The 22,670-nt window shown below is 39.6% G+C and overlaps 1 protein-coding gene and 1 pseudogene across 4 annotated transcripts in view; one reads left to right on the forward strand and one right to left on the reverse strand.

Annotated features, from left to right (window-relative positions):
• The first annotated feature begins 462 nt into the window (after window positions 1-462).
• The window catches only part of SPECC1 (sperm antigen with calponin homology and coiled-coil domains 1), a 239,140-nt gene continuing 216,932 nt past the window's right edge, over window positions 463-22,670 (forward strand). For all 3 annotated transcript variants that reach the window (XM_081029667.1, XM_081029670.1, XM_081029672.1), the window contains exon 1: window positions 463-541. The gene's annotated coding sequence lies outside the window, so the exon portion shown is untranslated. The remainder of the gene's footprint in view (window positions 542-22,670) is intronic.
• Window positions 13,158-14,274, reverse strand: LOC308489275 (ras GTPase-activating protein-binding protein 1-like; annotated as a pseudogene). Its single transcript has 2 exons — window positions 14,226-14,274; window positions 13,158-13,960 (listed from the first exon to the last, which is right to left on the reverse strand). The product of its transcript is annotated as a ras GTPase-activating protein-binding protein 1-like (transcript).

Raw genomic sequence — 22,670 nt, forward strand, 5'->3', positions numbered from 1 at the left:
TAACAATGCCTTAGGTCTGACGAGGTCTCTTGGAAAGGGGGCGGGGGTGTCTAGAGCAGTTATTCTCAAACTTTAGGGTACTTCAGAATCACGTGAAGGGCTTGAAAAATGCAGATTTCTGGGCTCCATCCCCAGAGTTTTTAGTACAGTAAAAACTGAATAGTCTCAGTGGGATGGATAATTTGCAGTTCTACCTAGTTCTCAGCTATAGGTCTGAGTACCACACTTTGAGAACCACTGATCTAGAGTAAGGATAGGGTAGCCAGGGCTCGGCTGGGACGCTCCAACATTTATTAAGCCGGGAGCGGAGGTGAACCCTTGAGGAAGACAGAGAATGCTGATGGAGAGAGGCCGAGGGTGAAGATGCAGCGGCACTAGGACTACAACTCCCAGGACGCCCTGCGCGGGCTCGCGCCCGCCCCCTGGAGGCTGTTGGGGAGGCGCCGGTAGCATACAGGGGACCTTTCGCTGAGCATCGGTGAGCGCCGGGAGCCGCGGCAGCTGCGGGCTACGGAGTCGCCGAAGGAGCCGAGCGGGGCCGGTGAGTAGGAGCCGCGCTGGCCGCCGGCTGCTCTGCGCCTCAACCGCGTGGTCTTTCCGGGGGGGCGGGCGAGCGCAGGGATCCGGTGGCCCGGGGGTCCCGGCGCGGGGGCGCAGGACTGCCCCTCTGAGACTGAAGAAGCGCTGCAGTCATCTCCGCGGTGCCCGAGTCCCCCTCCGCCCGGCAGGTCCCGCCTCCAGACTGGGACGGAGGTCTTGCCCTGTCCTGCCCATTCTGCTCGCGAGCGGCGAGACCGGTGCCGCAGGTGGCAGCGGCAGGTGGCCGCCCCCTCCCCTCCCGGCCCGGGGGTTGGCGCAGGAGCCCAGGACAGAGGGCCGGGGGACTCCCGACGATTGCGGCACTAGAAGGCGCCCCCCAGTCCTTGCAGCGGTGGGACAGGTGCGTGGGCACGCTGGGCCCGGGGTTCGCCGGCCCCCCGGAGCCTCCCCCGCCCGCCCCGGGGCTGTCCTGGGGTCCTGTGTGATATCGGAGATCGAGAAGTCCTTGGCCATCACGGCATCCACAGACCCCCGGCACTCTCCCTGCCCTGGGCTGACCCCGTAAGGGCACGGGCTGCTCGTCTCTCTGGTCAGCTGGCGGTGTTACAGCGCAGTGCACCTGCTGAGCCCTGGTGGACCATTTGGATGGTTAGGGTGGCCCCGTGGTGCAGAGCTGTCAGGAGTGCAAGAGGAACAACTGCCTTCCCATATATCTTTAAAATAAAATTACTCTTATGTGCTTATTTTTTAAAAGGAAGTTTGACTCTGAATATCTTGTTTTTATTTGTGGGAGCGCCATTTGCCGGCACGTAAGTTTATATAATGAGCAGTATACGGTTTGAAAACGTTACTGTGAAGGTGCTCTTCCTTGCCCTCTATCGGAAGAATTACGTTGGACTGGTTGACATGCTTATCCCTTAGTGACTGCGGTAGCTGGAGGCAGGAGATAAGTGTTTTTGAGAAGAGTCACAACTCAGCCCTTCAGAACAAATTTTGGTTTCAGAAGATTTTTCCAAACACGATGTTATTTTGTCGTTTAAGATGGGGGAGGAGGGAGGGAGCAAAAGCTTGTCAATCCTAATATCTTGCTCTACAGAAAACAGCTTTGCATGATTCACTCTCAAAGCAAGCACCTTTAATTTGTTAGCTAAAACTAGATCTGAAGCGAGCCTCCCTACTAAAATCCATCGGTTTTAATATTTTGTCAATTGATTTGTTTTGCTGTTTTAAGTAGACAGCCATATGCTGTTAAGAAACAATAGGTGTCTCTTTCTAATGTTTTTACTTCTTATTTTTTAATTTAATTTTATATTTTTTTATATTAGTTTCAGGTGTACCAAACAACGTAATGATTAGACATTTACACCGTCACAAAGTGCTATCCCCCCCACCGACATCGTATATAGCTCTTACAATACCACTGGCTATATTCTCTATGTTGTATTTTACATCCCGTGACCATATATATAGTATGTATATATATATATATATATATATATATATATATATATATATAAATGTATTTATTTAATATATAAATATATATATATTTAATTATAGTTGACATTCAATATTATTCTACTTCAGCGTCAGATGTACGCAGTGGTCAGGCATCTACACAATCTATGAATTGATTCCCCCCAATAAGTCCAGTACCCATCTGGCACCCTACATGATCTTTACAACATTATTGATTATATTTCCCATACTGTACTTCACATCCCCTTGACTATTTTGTGACTACCAATTTGTGCTTCCTAATCCCTTTACCTTCTCCCCCATCCCCCAATCCCCCTCCCATTTAGCAACCACCAGTTTTTTTCTCTGTATCTCTGAGTCTGTTTTTGTTTTGTTTGCTCATTCTGTTTTTTGGACTCCACATATAAGTGAGATCACATGGTATTTGTCTTTCTTAGTCTGACTTATTTCACTTAGCATAATATTCTCTAGGTCCATCCATGTTGTTGCAAATGGTAAGATTTCATTCTTTTTTATGGCAGAGTAGTACTCCATTGTATAAATGTACCACAATTTCTTTATCCAATTGTCTATTGATGGGCATTTCGGTTGTTTCTATATCTTGGCCGTTGTGAATAGCTCTGCAATAAACATAGGGGTGCACATATCTTTTCAAATTAGTGTTTTGGACTTTGAATAAATACCCAGAAGTGGAATTGCTGGGTCATAAGGTATTGTATAGTTCTAGTTTTAATTTTTGTGGGGAACTTGTTTTCCATAGCGGCTGCACCATACTTCTTATTACTTGTCTTCCATTGACCACCCTGTCTCTAGTGTTGAATATTAAGGTTAAATAGGACATTTTTGTTTGGGGATTGGTTTTAAGAGAAGGCTTCCACTGTATCTTCATTAAATATTTCCTTTATCATATTATCATAAAGTTTCCCTTTATGTCTAATTGCTAAGCATTTAAAAAGTCAGGGTAGGTGTTGATTTTTACCCCTAAAATGCTTTTGCATAGCATGCTTTGTTAGGACCATGTAGTTTTCTTCTTAATATTGTTAACATAGGTGATTATGTTGCTAGATTTTCTGTTTCTAAAATCCTGGGATAATTTAATATGCCCTTTGGGTTGTTTGACTGATTCAACTAGCTAACATTTTATTTAGGGTTTTGGTATCTATATTTATAAGTGAGATTGGAACATACTTTTCCTTCTGGCCCATTTTTGCCTGAGTTCATAAGCAGAGTTATGCTGTCCTCACTGATTAAGTTGGGAAACTGTCTATTATTTTCTATACTCTGGAGCACAAGTATTTGTTCCTTGAACTTTGACAGAAGCTGACTGCAGACTACCTGGGCTGCTGCCGGTGTTTTCTTAAAGAAGTTGATATCAATATTTAACTTACTTTTCAATATTATCCATGATCATTGATTATTCTCAGGTTTTTCTGCTTCTTCAAAGTCAGTCTAATATTTTATATCTTCCAGAAAATCATTAACATTATTGAAATTTAATATATATTAGCATATTGTTATATATAGTATTCTGTTGTAAGAAAATAAACTCTACCATATGTTTGATATGTTCTTTCTTATTCATACTTTTTTTTGGTAACTTTCCTCTTTTTATTGGTCAGATTTGCTTAATGCATGCTTATTTTATTAGTATTGTCAAAGAACCAGCTTTTGGATTTATTAGTTAATCCTATTGAATTTTATTTTTCTATGTCATTAATTTTGGTTCTTAATCTTTGTCTTCCTTTCAGTTAATCTGAGTTTATTTTATTCGAGTTCTAGCCTTTCAAATTCAAAACTCAGGTCATTTCTGTAATCAGTCAGTCGTCCTCCAGAGCAAGACAAGGAAAGACTTCTAATTCTTTCATTTCAGTCGACTCCTGTTTGGCTTAACTCTATCATTACTTTAACTCTTCAAATCAGACATTATTGCTCTGTTATTATATTATTTTCTGGGTCAATATTTATTAGATTTATCTACCTGTTTACCATTTTCTTCATTCCTTCTTGATCACAGATACTCTTCTTTGGATAATTTTCCTCTCCGTGAAGAACATTCTTTAGAAGGTTCTTCAGTGATGATAAATTCTCTGTTCTTATAATAACTGAAAATGCCTTTATTTTGCCCACATTCTTGAATTTTGATTTTACTAGTTTTTGTCTGTCCATTGATTTCAAAGTTATTTTTACATTTTTCTAGCATTTTAAAAGGATGTTTTATAGACAGAAGGCTTGGGGATCTCTATTCTGCCATAGTACTGAAAGAAAGATGAAGATTAAAAACAGAAATTAATTTGTAGCTTAATGAACTGTCAGTTTTTGTGACCTTTCCCTGGACCCTTAGTATATTGGGCACAAACTTCTATATTTATCTCACATGTATTAATTATAATCTATGTTCTCTGTATCCTTAACTTATTTTTTTCTCTGTTTGAACTGTTGATTTTGAGAGTTGTGTTAAAGACTTCCACTATGATTCCGAGTGGGTTTCTTTAGTTCTACTTCTGTCAGTTTTTGCAATATATGTATATTGAAGCTATGTTTTTATATGCTTAAAGTGTCAACATTTTCATGTCTTCTTGGTGAACTGTACCTTTTGGGAATACAATAGTCATCTTATCTTATTTAATATGTTTGCTTTTAATTCTGCTTTGTTTGATATCAATATTGCTATACCTGCTTTATTTTGTTGACATTTATCTGGCATATCTTTTTTCATTCATTTATTTTCAGTCTTCTGTTTTGTTTTAGTTGTAACTCTTGTGATTAGCTTATAAGGTAGATTTTGTTTTCTTATTTTTTTTAAGTGTGGCAAAATGCATGTAATATAAAATTTATCATCTTAATCATTTTTAAGTTCATTAGTGTTAAGTGTAATCATGTTGTTTTGCAGCCAATCTCCAGCACTTTTTCATCTTGCAGAACTGGAACCCTATACCCATTAAATACAACTATTCATTCCCCCTTACCCCCAGTCCCTGGCAATCACTATTCAACTTTCTGTCTTTATGACATAAACTACTCTAAGAACCTCATATATGTGGAATCACACAGTATTTGTCTTTTTCTGGTTGGCATATTTCACTTAGCATAATGTCTTAAGGCTCATCCATGTTGTAGCATGTGTCATAATTCCCTTTCTTTTTGAGGCTGAATAATACCCCATTGTATGTATATGCCACATTTTGCTTATGTGTTCATCTCTTGCTTGCTTCCACATTTTAACTATTGTGAATAATGCTGCTATGAACATGGATGTACAATAATCTCTTCCAGACCCTGCTTTCAGTGCTTTCAGTTATATACCCAGATGTGGAATTGCTGAATCATACAGTAATTTTATTTTTAATTTTTGGAGGAACCACTGTACCATTTTCCAGAGTGGCTGTACCATTTTATATTCCCACCAGCAGTGCACAGGGTTCCAAACTCTCTACATCCTCTCCAACACTTTATTTATTTATTTATTTAATTTATTTATTTATTGCCATCCTAATGGTTGTGAAATCTTTGTCTTTCAATAGACAGTTTTAACCTATTTATGTTTACTTTGATTACTGATATTTGGGGGCTTATTCCTGCCATCTTATTTTATGTTTTCTATTTCTTATGCTTATTTCCTGCCAGCTTCCACCCCTTTCCTACTTTTTTTGGATTGACTGAATTTTTCTGGTTTTATTTTATCTCTCTCAAGACATGAAAGATACAAATATTATTCACACTCTGCTTGTGGTAGGTAGCCTTAAATTTGGGGGCAACTTTTTATTGAAGTATAACATAAATGTAAAAAGATACATCTATGTGTGTGGCTCGATGAATTTTGACAAACTGAACACACATGTAGCCTGCATTCAGAACAAGAAATTTTTCCAGCACTCCAGAATCTGCTCTTGTAGGCTCACTATCAAGGGTAACCGCTATCCTGATTTCTAACACAATAGATTAGTTTTGCCTGCTTTTCTACTTTACATCAATAGAATCATATAGTGTGTACTCTTTTATATCTAGACATTACATTTGTGAGATTTGTCCACATTCTTGAGTGTAATTGTGATTCATTCATTTTCACTGCTGTATATATTCCAATTTGTGTATATCGACAATGTAGATATACATTCTACCTTGATTGGTATGTGGGTTCCTTGCAGTTTGGGGCTATCATGAAGAGTGCTGCTGTGAACATTCTAGTATGTATCTTTTGTTGAATGAATAGGTGCATTTCTGTTGAGTATATATCTAGTAGTGGAATAGCTTGGTCATAGGTGTGCATATGTTCAGTTTTAGTAAATACTGCCAGTTTTCAATAGTGGTTGCACCAATTTATGTACCCAAGAAGCATATATGGTTGAAGCATATATGGTTGCTGCACATTCTGTCAACACATCCTGTCAACTCTCAACACATCCTGTCAACTCTCATTAATTTCTATCTTTTCCATTTGAGTAAGTCTGGTGGGTATCGCATGGGTTTTAATTTGGATTTCTATGATGATAAATGAAATTGAGCTCCTTTTGTATCTATAAGTTATCACACATTTCTTACCCCCCTTCTGCTTCCCCCTTCCACCTCTCTTCTCCTGTTCAAGCCATTGTTTCTCAGTCTAGTTGTGTAGAACACAGCTCCCTGGCCCATGCTGGTAATGCTGGTATTATGAGTCTTGCCCTTCCCCTGGCTGAGGCAGTTGGTTGCTGGTCGGCAGCAGCTCTCACCCTCTGCAGGCCACTCTCAATGGCTACCTGTAGCCTGCGGCCACACTCAGCAGCCTACACCAATCTCCGGCTGCTCATGGCAGCCCAGCTCCAGGGAGAACCATTGTTCACAATATTAGCGGCTCACTGGCCTATGTGGGAATCGAACCGGTGATCTTGGCATTAGGAGCATAAATCTCCAACCACCTGAGGCACTGGGCTGGCCCACACATGTCTAAATATTTTTTCTCTTGATGTTTAAGGATAATCTGTATATATGAACTCTTCATGAGTAAAGCAAGAAAGAACCTTAACATGATTTTAATTCTGTCCCATATTAACATCATATGAGATTTTGGGGTTTTGTACATTATGCATAAACAATTATTTAAATAAACTATAAATTTTATCAATTATTTGTTCATCATTGATTCTTTTATCTCGTTTTTCTTTTTGGATTCATTATTTGCTTTGTTTAAATGAGTCCTTAAGTGTTTTCTTTCCCCAGAGATTCTATGGGTGCTAAACTTTCTGAGCCCTTCCTTGCATGTTTAAAACTATTTTTGGTTGGGGGAGAGAAAGTTTTATTTTTAAGTTTCATGCTCCAAATTGGTATATGCATTTAGTACTGTATAAAATTGTCTTTAGTATATAATCATTTGACTTGGGAAATATTATCTCACCTGAATTTATTTGGAGAAATACACCTTGGTCGTTTTACCTAAAATATCTAAAAAGCTACCAAATTACAAAATAGGGCACTTAGAATCAGAAATTTTTAATTGATTCCCCACACACCTTTGTTTAAACTTTGCCTTTCCAAGTGTATACTCTCTTTGCTGGGTATGGGATTCTAGGCTTAAAGCCTCTGAATTTTGAAGATAATTCTCCATTAACTGCTGACACCTAGTGTGGTTGATGAGAAGTCTGTGCAGTCTGGTTCCCTTTTCTTTGTAGTTAACCTTTTGTTCTCCCCAGAAGCTTTATAATTTTTTTCCTTTTCCTAGATGTTCTAAAATCTCACAATTCTTCTTGGGGTAGATATTATTTGTTCTTCCTACCTAGTGCTTAGTGGTCCCTTTCATTCTAAAGATGAATACATATCTTTGGCACAGGGGTAGTTTCTCTTTGAGTATTTTCTTGCCTCCATTCTCTTTGCTTTCTGCTTCTGGAATTATTGTTAAATAGGTGTTAGAATTTCTCAATTTATCTTTCATGTGTCTTGACATTTCTTTAAAATGTTATGTCTCTTTAGTCGACTGCATTCTGGAAGATTCTTTGGTTTGATTTGCCAATTCACTAATCTTGTGTTTGGCTTTGTCCAGTCAACTCTTTAGCCCGTCTATTGAGTGTTTTTCAATGTTGATTGTCATATATTTAATTTCAAGGTCTCTACTTTTTAAATTTAATTTTTGGAATAAGGTACTCAGTGTTCAAAAATCATACTGTGTTCAAAAGATGTAAGTGAAAGATCTCCCCACCATCCCTTTCCTATTTACCTATCAGTTAGCTGCTTGCTTTTCATAGGTGGAGTGTCCCCTCAAATCTTCCAAAGGATATCTAATAATTTCTTCTATGTGCACTATTACCTTTCTTTCCTTGGAGATATATATATATATATATATATATATATATATATATATATATCCTCCTGTTGATTTGGTGTTCCCGTTTCATGATGTTGAATGAAAACTCAGAGGTTTTGGGGCAGCTGGATGGCTCAGTTGGTTAGAGCACGAGCTCTGAACAACAGGGTGGCTGGTTCTATTCCCACATGGGCCAGAGAGCTGCGCCCTCTACAACTAGATTGAAGACAATGAGCTGCAGCTGAGCTTCCGGAAGGGTGGCCGGATGGCTCAGTTGGTTAAAGCGCTAGCTCTCAACCACAAGGTTGCGGGTTCAATTCCCGCATGGGTTGGTGGGCTGCGCCCCCTGCAACTAAAGATTGAAAACGGCAACTGGACTTGGAGCTGAGCTACGCCCTCCACAACTAGATTAAAGGACAATGACTTGGAGCTGATGGGCCCTGGAGAAACACACTGTTCCCCAATAAAATTGAAAAAAAAAAACAACACAAAAACTTTGAGATTTTTCCTTTGTGTGTTAGTCTTTGAGTTAGAATTCCTGTTTTCCTGTGTCCTATTTGCTATAGGAGGCCTCTGGGGACTGTTAATTTGGGAGGTGCTGCTGAGTGGAGTGTATATTCCAGGTAAGGTGTTGTTTGTGGTGGTCTGCTTAGTGTTTGTGGGAAAGGCTCCAACAGCCCTGGCCACTCTGACTGTAGGTCCCCGGTTCATCACTTTGTCACATTCCATCCTGCCGCTCTTTCTCTTTGCTGATTTGGAGCCTGGAACCCATTACCATTTTCCACTGCATTTCTTCCAAAGTTTGTATCAAGCTGGGGTATGCTCAGGGAATCTGATTCTGAGTATGTACTCTGTATCTTCCAGAAATTTCTTAGGTGTTCTAGTTGGCCAGAGGTACTGTCTCTTGTTTTCCAAGTCTCTTACTGATTTAGTGTTTTAAAAATAATATTTCTGCCATTCCAAAGATTTTTTAGGACACCTGGAAGGCAGAAGTATGTGTTTAGTTCATTATCTTGTTCCAATCTCCAATATTATCTTTTATCTTGAATTTATTTCTGGGTCGGGGATCCCCAAGACAACCCCCAGATTTGGTGAATCACCAGGAGGTCTCATAGGACTTAGCATATTGTCATACTCAGAGCTGTGATTTATTATAGTGGGAGGATACAAAGCAAAATCAGCAAAGGGAAAAGGCTCATGGGGCCAAGTCCAGAGGACACTAGACTCAAGTTTCCAAGAGTCCTTTCCCAGTGGAATTACACAGGATGTGCAAATTCCCCTGGCAACGAGTTGCAAGAACATGTGTGAAAGGTTATCTACCAGGGAAGCTCACTGGAGACTCAGGCCCCAGGGTTTTACTGGGGGCTGGTCATGTAGGCATCCTTTGCCTAGTACCTACCAAAATTCCAGGCTCCCAGAAGGAAGTCAGGTATTCAGCATAAACCACAGTGTTTGTACAAATAGTTGGGGCACAGCAATCCTCTCTTACGGGTTCTGCAAATGTTAGGAACTCTCCCGAAATCTAAGTTCCCAGATACCAGCCAAGAGCCAGCCTGGCAAGCAGGCCTTTTAAAGAATAGCAGTCTCAGGCCTGCTATGTTAACGCTTTTCTGCAAAATTGCCTTCCTATTTTCCACAGAAAAAGATGGATACTATACCTGGAAATGACTTCTCTCTGCGAGATTATTGAGTGTTTTATGTTCTCTCTCAGGAGAGAGCAGCATTTTTGAGTATTAAGATGCAAATGGTGGGTAAAGAACTGTTTCCTAACTTTGGTAGAAGCCAAAGTATGGTGCATGCCAAGCGGCCTTGATGGGATACCAGTGGCAGAGCATGTGACTCAACAAGTGGGCTTCAGTCACTTCAAGATGATAGGCCGCTCATGAAACACAGCAGTCTTCCACTTACTTTACACCTTTCCAACACAACCATTCTGCTCCACTTCATGTTAGTTTCTATTCCCTAAACTCTGGCCATGGCTCTGCTCATGGGCATCTCTTCAGTTAATTATCTTCTGTGGCTGGATTAGATAGTTTTTATTGCTTCACTTTATGTCTGTCTGATTTTAATCTCCTGCAAGATTGAAAATTCCCCGAGGACTGAACAGCAAGTCATTCTTAAATACCCTATGCCACCCTAGCAGAGTGACATGCTTACAGTTGGTGCCAATTAATGCTTGTTGAAAGAACAGCTACAGAAAAGCAGGAAGCAGTCTCTTCATTCTACTCCTTGCTTAACACGTAGCTGTCTCTTGTTCTGCGCTGAGGATGCTGGGAAAAGCCCAAGCTGGCATGAACTGCTTGCGTTGTCTGTCTGAGTTCTGTCTTCCCAAGCAGCAGATGTTATAATTCAGTGTTTTAGTTTGAAAGGCTTTTTGAAGTCGTTGAACCTGCATGTAGGCTTAGATTGTCAAACCATCTTTTCTATCGAACTCTAAGGAGCTGTATCTAGTTGTAGATCTGTTTCTTCAATCTCTCCATGTTTCTATACCTCTGGTGTGGGGAATTGAATTAGTCCTATTCCCATTCTTAGTATTTTATCATTATTGGACCATGCAAGCTCCTCTCTTTTTTGGTTTACTTGTTCATGTATTTGTTGGTTATTTTATTCATTCATTCCTTTTTATTCTGTGTACCCCACTCTTATTCTCTTCCCCCCATAGCCAGCTATTCTAGTGTGTTTAATATATACCCTTTTTGTTGTATGTATACTTTGTTGTATGTGTACTGTTTTGTGTGCATGTATTTTTTTAATCAGTTTCAGATGTGCAAAGCAACATAATTGTTAGACATTTACACCCTTCACAAAGTGATATCCCTCTCCCCCAAAGCTACTACCCCTCTGACATCGTATATAGCTGTTACAATATCATTGACTATCTTCCTTATGCTGTACTCCACCTCCCATGATCATATATATATATATATTTACTTATAGTTGACATACGGTATTATTGTACTTCAGCTTCGGGTGTACAGTGCACTGGTCAGGCATCTATACAGTCTATGAAGTGATGCCCTTGATAAGTCTAGTACCCATCTGGCACCTTACATAATCTTTACAACATTGTTGATTATATTTCTCATACTGTATTTCGTGTCCCCCGTACATCATAAAAATATGTATTTTTAATTTGCATAAATGTCATATTATAGGTCTTAGTGTTATCCCTCACCACCATGGTTTATGGCCCATCCCTGTTGCTATGTGACTATCTGGTCTGTGTATCCACCACATCTTGCCTATTTGTTCTTCTGGTGATGGACACCCACATTGACTCCTACACCCAGACTACAAACAATGCTGAATGAAACTCTTGTATATGTCCCCATATGCACATATGTCTCCCCATATGTGAGAATCTCTTTGGGATTTAGTCTGGTCATAGTGTGTGCCTATCCTTCCTAGAACCAAGTACCCCCCAGATTGCTCTTCAGAGCATCCGCATCACCCCACATTTCCCCAGCTGCGCACAAGATTCCAAAGACTCTTATCTCTGCAAACACTTGGTGTTTTTTCTCATTTTGGGCAGTATCACTCTTCTTACTTGTGTTCCTTTGATTACTATTGAGTTTAAGACTATCTTTTTAGACACTTATTTTTTTTGAGTTTTCTTTACCATAAATTGCCTGTTCATGTCTTTTCCCCATTTTTCAATTGGGATTTCTGACTAGAATATTTTAGATATTAGCCACTTGTTGATTTTTAGACAAAGCAAATAGTTTCTCCCGACATGTTATGTATCTGTTAACTTTGTTGTTGGTATCTTTGTTGAACAGAAATCCTTAATTCTATAATCAAAACAACCAATTGGCCCCCAGATCACAATATAAGTACTACATTTTTCTAAAACCTTATTTAGTTTTACCTTTCGATATGTTGATTTACAGCATTTTAATAATCAAGACATTTCACATAAAAATCCAGCTATCTCGCCTCTGTTGAAAAAGTGGAAGGCATTTCAGTGTTGGTTAGAGCCTCACTCATTCTCTTGACCTGCTGGTCCCTGTAGTTATTTGACTTTATGACCAGCCCCTGCTGTATGTGAATATGTCTATTGAAATAACCAAGCATGGTGATAATATTCATGAAGCTATTAAATGAGCATGATTATGGGGTGAAGTGGACTTGGAATCGAGAGCACAGTAGTGGCTGCTGTATCTCATGACATCAAATGAATGTCAGTATAGTAATAGAAAACAGACGGACTGAATGTGCCAAACTTTGTCTGGATTCTCTCTTATTTTGATGCACAAAAAAGTTCTTGCCTTACTGGAATCTGCTTATGAACGAAAACTCTAAACTAGGGCTCTGAAAACTTTTCCTATGAAGAGCCAGACAGTGAATATTTTAGACAGTGAATATTCAGGGCTCTCACTGCTACTCACCTTGACTCCTTCAGCTTGAAAGCAGCCATAGATAATATGTATGTGAACGTGGGCCGTTCCTTTGGTCTGGATTTGGTTCACAGACGATAGTTGGCCGACTTAAGTTTTTCTTTCTCCTCTTGTTTCTAAGATGCAATGTTATTATTTTGGGGGGAAATAGGGGAGAGAATGGCTGTTAAAAAAAAATCTAGTCTGTATATGCAAAGTAAAGCAAGGAAATTCAGTCTTTTTTTTTCTTCTTTAACAATCCATTTTTCCTAAAATATCAGTCTACAAAATTGGAATTAAAGGACTAAAAGGTGAGAAGGGAGACAGTGGGAGAGAAAACACACCATTAACACCAAAAGTAAAATTCTACAAACTTAAGCAGTTTATAAGAGAATGGTCATACTGGAAGATACGAAAAGGTGGTTGAAGAAATTCACCGTTTTGCAGGAGCTGGGGTTTGTACTGCTGCGTGAAGATCAATGAAGAGCAATTCACTGCCTTGGAGCAATCCCCCTTCCCATTCCAAATCCTGGTTTCTGTACCATGCCTTCGAGGAGAGGGCCTCTCATTCCACTACCTAGCCCACCTTGAGGGCCTCTGGGTCCCTGCAAGCCGTTATTGTGCTGGTCCCCTTCCCCGGGTAGCTGGAGTCTTCTTCTCTTCCACATTCAGAAGGACCTCACCTCTGAACATGAGGGGCCTGTTGCTAAGGACCTTTGGAACAGGCTCAGAATCATCAAACACAACAAAACCCAAATTGGGTAATTTCCCACCACTGTTAATGCTCAGCTCAACCCCATTCCCATATTTCTGAAAGAAATCTTTAAGCTCTGACTTGTCCACCTCATGAGGTAGATTTCCAAGTAAGAGATGGTGACTGTCAGGGTGTCTCACAGTTCTTCAGGGTTCAGCATCACCTGCTCACCAGCCTCACAGATTGGTCTAGGTCCCCTCTGAGGAGGAATATTTATTCATTGTTCTCGCACTCTTTGATTCCCTCTGAGGCCTCTGTGGTGGAATCTGAGATTCAGGCTTAGACTCTAGGTGAGGCTGTGAGGCTGGTACTTGAACAGCATGAGGTGGCATCCCAGTAACTGGAACAGCTCCGCTGGGTGGAAGGTTCTTACTGGTCACAGATGTCCAGGAAAATGTCGTCAAGTCTTCCTGCACTGTCTGAGCTGTCTAAGTGCTGGAGAAGAACTCTTCTGAGCATCCTCAGGAGCCAGTATTCTTACTGGCTCAGACTTTTCCTCTTGGATTTCAGATACAGGTTCTTGCTCCAGGTGGAATGGCACTCCAGGAAGAGAAACCAGAAGGTGCAAAGGCAAACAGGTATGGAAAAGCAAGATGTGTCCTGGAAACTACATGTAGTTGGAAATGCTGGGAGGTGAAGTGCAAAGCTGAGATGGTAGGGAATGAAGCTGGAGGGATGGGAAGGGCCAGAGGACAGGGGCCAAGTTTCATGTTAAGATGCCTGGACTCTATTCTTTATGCAGCGGGAACCATTGAAGTATTAAAATTTTTTTATTGTGGTAAAATATACATAACATTAAACCTACCATCCTGACCACTTTCAGTGTACTGTTCAGTGTCAGTAAGAACATTCATATTATTGTGCAACCATCTCCACCATCCATTTCCAGAACTTTTTTATCTTCCCAAACTGAAACTCTGTACCTGGACAACACTAATTCCCCACCCCTCTCTCCATGGCAACCACCCTTTTACTTTCTGTTTCTATGAATTTGACTATTCCAGGTACCTCATGTAAACCATTGAAGTATTTTTAACATGATGTGTAAATGGATCTCCATTTTAGAACGTTTACATTGACAGTTTTTTAGAGGATAAGCAAGAGGTGAATAAAGCTGAATGTAGGGAAGCCAGTTAGGAACTGAGATGATGCGTGAGGCCAAGGCTTTGGCAGTGGGGATGACAAGAACGGGTATAGAATCCCGAGTCCTGGCTATCAGGATAAAAGAAAGGAAAGAGCTGGTTTTGACACCATATTTCTCTGGCTTGGATGATATCCACTTGAATAGGGAATCCAAGAGGAACTCCAGACTTGGATGGATAGCAGAAGTGTAGCTACCTTGCCCATATACCCTTCCCCTCACTACTTCTGTGAACGCTCGCCTGACTTCCAACTGTCAGCACCCTCATTTCTTTGCCCAAGGCCTTGGTTTGTTTATGGAACCAACATGATGCCCATTTTACAACCCAGAACAGAGTTGAAGTCCCAGGGAAGTAACACCCTCCCAGCTCCCAGAACCCCTCAACTAGGATAATGGCATTAGCGACTGACTGTCCCACGTCAGTGCTCCAGTGGGAGAATGCTGAGTCACAGATTGTAGGTGCGGGGTCCCCGCCTTCCCCAGTGGGTTATTAAGCTTCAGGTACCCACAGTGGTGACTTGCTTGATGCAGCACACTTTATCGGCTGCCTTTCATTTTCTGTCTCATCTTCTCACGCCTCTACCCCAGGTTTTCGGTATCACCTCCCAAATGAATAGTTTGCTGTCAAATCTGTATGTTAAGGGGATAGGTTTGGGGGAACCCAAACTAAGACAGAGTCTGGAGAAAATGATCCATTTTAGGTGTGATATCCACATGGATGGGGCTGTTATGCAATTGGAAATCTAGGTCTCTAGTTTAAGGTAGATACGGATTTGGGAATCTGAGTCTGTTCTTGGAAGTCAAAACCATGAGAGTGGGTGAGATTGCCTGGGAAGAGGTAGATGGAGAAGAGAACTGAGCCTAGATTCCTGGGGAACCATAACCTTTAAAAGTAGGAATAAGAAGAAGATTCTAAAGGACTGGAATGGGTCAGTGAGGATGGAAAGGAACCAGTAGAAAGGAGAGGAAAGAATTAAAGTGGAGTGGAGGGTGGGGAAAGTAGGAGCAGGACAGGCCTTAAACCAGAAGCTCTGTTCTGAGTGTGGAGGGAAAGGAGGAAGGATGGTAAGTGAAGGTTAATTTGTTCTGCTTTCCCTTAGTGGAGGATGCATTGTTAGCTCCTCTCAGGATTAACTACTGATACGATTTGTGATGTGGGTGGATTTTATTTGGCAACCTTCCCAGATTCTTTTCTCTTTGGGGGGTTTCTTCCTTTTCCCCATGCTGTCATAAGAGAGGCAACATTCTCTGCCTGGAGACCAGCAACTGCAGTGTTCTGTGTGTCCCAATGGGGAGGCCAAACCCAGGCTCCCATCAAATCCTCAGTGGACTTTTTCCTATTCATTCCAGTTCCTGCCCTATGATGAACAAAGTATCCCTCACTGTACTGCATGTCCCCTTAACTTAAAAAAGAGTAACAGCTTTATTGAGATATAATTCAGGTACCCTGCAGTTCACCTATGGAACAAGTACAATTCAGTGGTTTTTAATATAATATATTCACAGATATGTAAAACCATCACCACAGTTAACTCACAACATTTTTTAACACCTCTAAAAGAAATCCTGTACTCTTTAGCAACCCAATTCCTATCTCCCTGTTATGGACAGAATTGTGTCCCCACAAAAAATTCATATTGAAGTCCTAACCTCCCAAATCCATGTTGAACTCAGAATATAACCGTATTTGGGGAGAGGGTCTTTACAGAGGTACTTAAGTTAAAATAAGTTCATTAGGAAGTACCCTAGTTCAATATGACTGGTGTCCTTATAAGAGGAAGAAATCTGGACACAGACACACACACAGGGAAGATGATGTGAAGACACAAGGAGAATACAGCCATCTACAAGCCAAGGAAAGACGCCTGGAACAGATCCTTCTCTCATGGCTCTCATAAGGAACCAACCCTGCTGACACCTTGATCTCAGACTTCTGGCTTTCAGAAATGTGAGAAAATAAATTTTTATTGTTTAAGCTACCCAGTTTATGGTGCTTTGTTATTGTTAGGCCACCTAGTTTGTGTACTAGCAAACTAATGTACTCCCAGTCCCCTGACTGCCCAGCCCTAAGCAACCACTAGTCTACATTCTGTCTCTACAGATTTCCCCATTCTAGACATGCCATATGGGTGGAATCATACAATATATGGTCCTTTGTAACTGACTTCCCTCCCTTTGTATAAGGTTTTCAAGGTTCATCCATGTGGTAGCATGTAGCAGTATATTATTCCTTTTAATGGACAAATAATATTCTAATTTATGGATATACCACATTTTTATCTATTCATCAGTTTATGTGCATTTGGGTTGTTACCACTTTTGCTATTATGAATAATGCTGCTATAAATGCCCATGTACAAGTTTTTATATGGACACGTTTTCATTTCTCTTGGGTATATATTTAGCAGTGGAATTGTGTTTAATCATTTGAAAAACTAGCAGACTGTTTTCTAAAGGGCTGTACCATTTTACATTCCCACCAGCAGTAAATGAGGGTTCTGATTTTTCCACATCCTCGTCACCACTTGTTATCTGACTTTTTTGTTCTAGCCATCCTGGTGGGTGTACCATGAATCTCTTTGTGGTTTTGATTTATATTTCCTTGATGACAAGTGATATTAAACACCTATTCATGTCCTTATTGGCCATTTAATATATTTTTTTTAGACAAAGATATTCAAGTCCTTTGCCCATTTTTAAGCTTTTTTTTTGTAGGAGTTGTTTATATAATCTGGATATTAAACCCTTATAGATACACGATTTGCAAGTAGTTTCCCCCATTCTGAAGGTTGTCTTTTCACTTTCTCGATGGCATTCTTTTAAGCAGAAAAGTTTTTAATTCAGATGTAGTCCAATTTATCTATTTTTGTTGTGCTTTTGTTAAGAATTCTTTACCAAATCTAAGGTTTTTAGGATTTATCCCTATATTTTCTTTTAAGAGTTTTGTAGTTTTAGCTCTTACATTTAAATCTTTGATCCATTTTGAATTAATTTTTGTGTATGGTGTGTGGTAACAGTCCAGCTTTATCTTTTACATGTGTCTATCTGGTTGTCTCAATACCATTTGTTAAAAAGACTATTCTTTTCTTGTTGAATGGTCTTGGCACCCATTTTGAAAATCAATTTACCATGGTTGTTTGGGTTTATTTCTGGACACTCAATTCTATTTCATTGATCTGTCCTTGTGCCAGTACCATACTGTCTTGATTAGTGTTGCTATGTAGTAAGTTTTGAAAATGGGAGTGTGAGTTTTTTTCTTATTTGAGTTTTGTTCTTATTTTTCAAGATTGTTTTGGAAGTCCTGGGCCCTTGCAATTGTATATGAATTTTAGAATCAGCTTGTCAATTTCAACAAAGAAATCACCTGGAATTTTGATAGGGATTATATTTAATCTGTAGATCAATTTGAAGAGTATTGCCATCTTAACAATATTAAGTGTTCCAATCCATGGACATAGGTTGCTTTCCCATTTATTTAGTTCTTTTTTTGGGGAAAAAATTAATACATTTTATTGCATCTTTCAGACTCAAAGCAAATTTAAAAATCCCTTTCTACAAACCTTCTACAACTTTTTATGTCAATTTAGATATAGGTCACTATCCATCTCAGGTTATGGAACAACCAGATACTTGCAGACACAAATACTCTATTCTCCTTTAACTTGACAAACAAGAATACATCAAACAAAAATATATTCATTACTTTCAGGTGTATTTCTTTGTTACCATTGCTCATAGGAGAGTCTCACTCTCCTGTATTCATTATATTTTTCTTTAATTATTAGTTTCAGGTGTACAAAACAACACAATGACCAGGCACCTACACACCTCACAAAGTGACAACCCCAAGTAGTCCACCACCCATCTGACACTGCACACAGCCACCAGGATACCTTGACTATGTTCCCTATGCTGTACTTTATATCCCATGACTATATATACAAAGTGTGATCAAATAATAAGGTGAATACTTAAATAAAAAAAATTGGGGGCCAGCGGGTGGCTCAGGTGGTTGGAGCACCATGCTCCTAACGCTAAGGTCACTGGTTTGATTCCCACATGGGCCAGTGAGCTGCGCCCTCTATAGCTAAGATTGTAAACAACAGCTCTCCCAGGAGCTGGACCGCTGTGAGAAGCTGGAGGTTGGTGTGAGCCGCCAGAGGTTGGCATGAGCTGCCATGAGCTACCCTGTGCTGCCATGAGTGGCCAGAGGCCAGCATGAGTGGCTGGCAGCTGGTGAGAGCTGCTGTGAGCGGCCGGCCGGCGACTGACTGCCTCAGCGGGTGGGGAGCACAAGGCTCATAATACCAGCATGGGCCAGGGAGCTGTGTCCTACACAACTAGACTGAGAAACAATGGCTTGAACTGGATTGGGGGGTGAGGCGGAAGAAGGGGGAAAAATTATTACAGTAAAAGACACATTGCCATTAATTCCCCTAAAAATACTCCCCCTCGTTTCGAACACACTTACCCATTGTTCTTGCCACTTTCTGAAGCAGTTCTGGAAGTCCTCTTTCGTGAGTGTCTTTAGTTGTGCTTTTGTGGCTACCTCCATGTCCCGAATCATTTTGACTTTGGGGAAGAGCCAGAAGTCACCTGGTCCCAGATCCAGTGAATAAGGTGGATGAGGACATAATGTTTTTATTTGACAGAAACTGCCATATACCAGAAGCAGTGTGTGACACGGAGCATCGTCATGATGGAGGAGGATGGACGGCACACTTTAAAACTCACCTTCTCTCAACCGTACCTCACACCCGGCTGACTGCACCGAACAGCTGAAACTTGTCACACACTGTTACTAAGGTTCGAGGCTCTGTTTCCCGTATTGAAGATCCCTGCCTTTTCGTTGGACGACACTCGGCAGCAGTATCACTGTATTCTGTGATCATAATGGAAAGGCTCCGTGTCAAACATCACTTCTGGTACGGCAATTTCTGTCACCTAAAAACATTACGGTGTGTCCTCATCCACTTTATTTACTGGATCTGGCACCGTGAGACTTCTGGCTCTTCCCCAAGGTCAAAATGACCATAAAAGGTAAACATTTTGAATCGATTCAGGAGAGCTGCCCAAGTCTTAAGAGAAGACAGAAATTTTACTGTAGTTACATTTTTGTTATTCTTTCCTGATGTTCCTAGATTTCTTCTTTTATTGTTTCGTTTTTGTTGAGAGAACATACTTTAACCATTCTTTTGAGATAAGTCTGCTATCAATAAATTCTCTTATTTACCTTTATCTGAAAATGTCTTGATTTCCCTTTGTTTCCTCAGGATATTTTCTCTGAATATAGGATTTTGGGATGACAGTTCTTTTCTTTCAGCCACCATGGTTATTGATGAGGAATGTGCTGTTATTTGAATTATATTTATCCGGTAGGTAAATTTCATTTCTCTCACTTTCAAGATTTTTTCTTTGTCTTTTAGTCTTTAATAAGTTTGACTATGATATGTCTTGATGTGGATTTCTTTGGGCTTCTCAGTTTGGGATTCAGCTTTTTCAATCTGTAGATTTATGTCCTTTGCCAAACTTGGAAAGTTTTCAGCTATTATTTTTCAATACTTTTCCTGCTCCCACCCTCTTTGTCTCTTTCCTGAACACTGGTGACATGAGTGTTAGATGTTTTATTATAGTCTCACAGGTCTCTGAAGCTCTGTTCTTTTAATTTCTGCTGTTTTATGTTCATTGTTATTTCTTCTGGCTGGGGTAGAGCATTTATTGTCTAAATGTTTTGTCTTGTTAGATTGCCACTTTTCTGGTCTTTTGGCTAGAGAGAAGGCTTTTCTTGGGGCTTTTATGTCTGTGCCCTTCAGTGTTTCCAGGTTACCTGCTTTTTTTAGCTCCCAGTCTAATATATGAGGCAAAAAGAAAACCCAAGGAACTTGCCTCTGTGTTGGGCCCTGAGTTCCCTAAACAGTCTGCTTTCTTCTCTCCATTTCCTTATATTTATTTTATGTGTAATGTCCAGGGAATTTAGCTGTAATTAGTAGGAAGAATAGAGAAAAGTACTTCTAGTCCACCTCCCCCAATGTCCAAGTCTGTGTCTTGTGCTTTTTTTAAAAATTAGTTTTACTTTTTATGAAAGTGAATTTTCTGTTAAGAGGCAAGTTGTCCAATAGAGTGTCCCACATTCTGAATTTGTCTAATTCTATCTCATGATTAATTTCAGAGTTTTGGCACGAGGTCTACGTAAGTGATGCTGCGTGTCTCTTATTGCGTCACCTGAGGAGGTATACAATGTCACATTGTCCACCAGGTGGTCATAGTAAGCTGGACCACTTTTGTCTTCCTTTTTTATAATTGATAAATTGTCTGTGGGGTGAAACTCGGATATCATGTGAACGTCCTCTTCCCCAACAACCTTTTACACAATAGTTTTAGTGAATATGTTAAGGTTTATAAAATAGTGATTTCCCCCCCTAATTCTGTCATTTCCTATACATTTATTAACAGTATTATTCTGTAAAGAAGAGCTTTATCTTCCTTGTTCTCGTATTATTCTTTTAGTATCAATAAGTGTTTTAATTAATGTTTTGTAATTCATTACTCTCATTATATTTTTTGTTAAATTATACCAAATTGAGCTTCTTCAGGTTCATTCCTATTGTCCATTTGGCATGACCCCATTAGTCTTTGGGCACTGCTTTGATTTCTGGGCACAATAAGATGTCCCAGATTCATCTTGTTCATTTCATACTCCATACCTGGAATCAACTATTTCTACAAAGAGCCCTGCTTCCTTTTAGGGAATGGTGTTTAGAAATGTTGATAAGTTTCTAGGGGAGAAGGGTGGGAAGATAATTTACTGAATTAAAACAGTAATTCATAGCCATAATTGTTTCTATTTTCTGGATGACTTTGGTGCTTATTCAAAATTGGGGAGGTAGAATTTCAGTATGATTCTTTGTGAACTGTGTCTCCCCTATGAGACTGGATTTCTTGGGGACCAGCCAGTATCTTTTCCATTTTAATATTCATAGTGTTTAGCATGGTTTCTGGAACAGAAGGGTCATTTAATAAATATTTGGACTTATATTGTGCTAACTGAACTCATAAACTATTCATCTTATAATTCAAGTATTTTTCTAATTTTCTGACTCTAGAGAATAGTTAAGGATCTGGAAAGAAGTTGCAATGGAAAGGTTCATCAGCTGTGAACAAATTAATAAATGTTTCAGAACTTGTTTCTCTTGCTGTATGGCAAGCATTTTATTGGCTTCACCATAGTAAAATGGCTATAATAAGATGTGAGGCTCTTCTTACTAGGTAATAGTAAGGCAGTGGGACATGACTCACTTTGAATGATTGCTGAAGGTGACTTTCAAATCTTTATAGCTCACTCTAGAGGTGAGTAGTGTACGACTGGTATTCAGCCTCTATATAAGAGACTTAGGGTTTTTCTATTGTTGACTAACACTCCTACTATATTATTTTATGACATTTAAGTCAGTTGCTCAAATTCTCTTTCTCATTTTCATCTGGAAAAGAGTGTGACAGTATCCTAAATAAATTGAATCAAGATATAATGAGAAAACCATATAAAAGCCTTTGATATGTAGTAATTAAATGAAAGATGTAGTATAAACACAGAACTTAGTCATTATAAGTAGCAGCAAAGGAAGCCTAATGTCCTATCCTAGGGATTGTTTTTATTTAAAGGAGTTGTAGTTCGGTATTTTAACAAGAGTTCCAAATGAAAGGGTAGTTGTTGAGTCTAGCTTTGAGACTATAATGATAATGGGACTATAAAGCTTTTTCAGTTTGCTTTAAATGAGTTTTGGTACAAGGCACATGTAAAGTAGATTTATTTATAACCTGTATTTTGAGTGAAGGAACAGAACCTAAAAGGAAAGATTAAAACATTAAACACCATATTTATCAAGTGAAGGGTGTGTATGTATTTTTTTCATGATTAGGAAGAAAACTTTTATTCCATCACCATTGGCAGAGTTAAAGCTATTCCGTGTGTGTCTTAGATATCAAAATATAAGAAAACTAGTATTTGAATTCTGTGGATGTACCCTCATTTAGTCACTATCCTGTTGATGGACATTGGGACTATTTCTTTTTTTCCTATTGTAAATAATGCTTCAGTAAACCTCACTGTGT

The sequence above is a fragment of the Rhinolophus hipposideros genome (genome assembly GCF_964194185.1).
Source record: "Rhinolophus hipposideros genome assembly, chromosome: 20".
NCBI lineage: Eukaryota > Metazoa > Chordata > Mammalia > Chiroptera > Rhinolophidae > Rhinolophus > Rhinolophus hipposideros.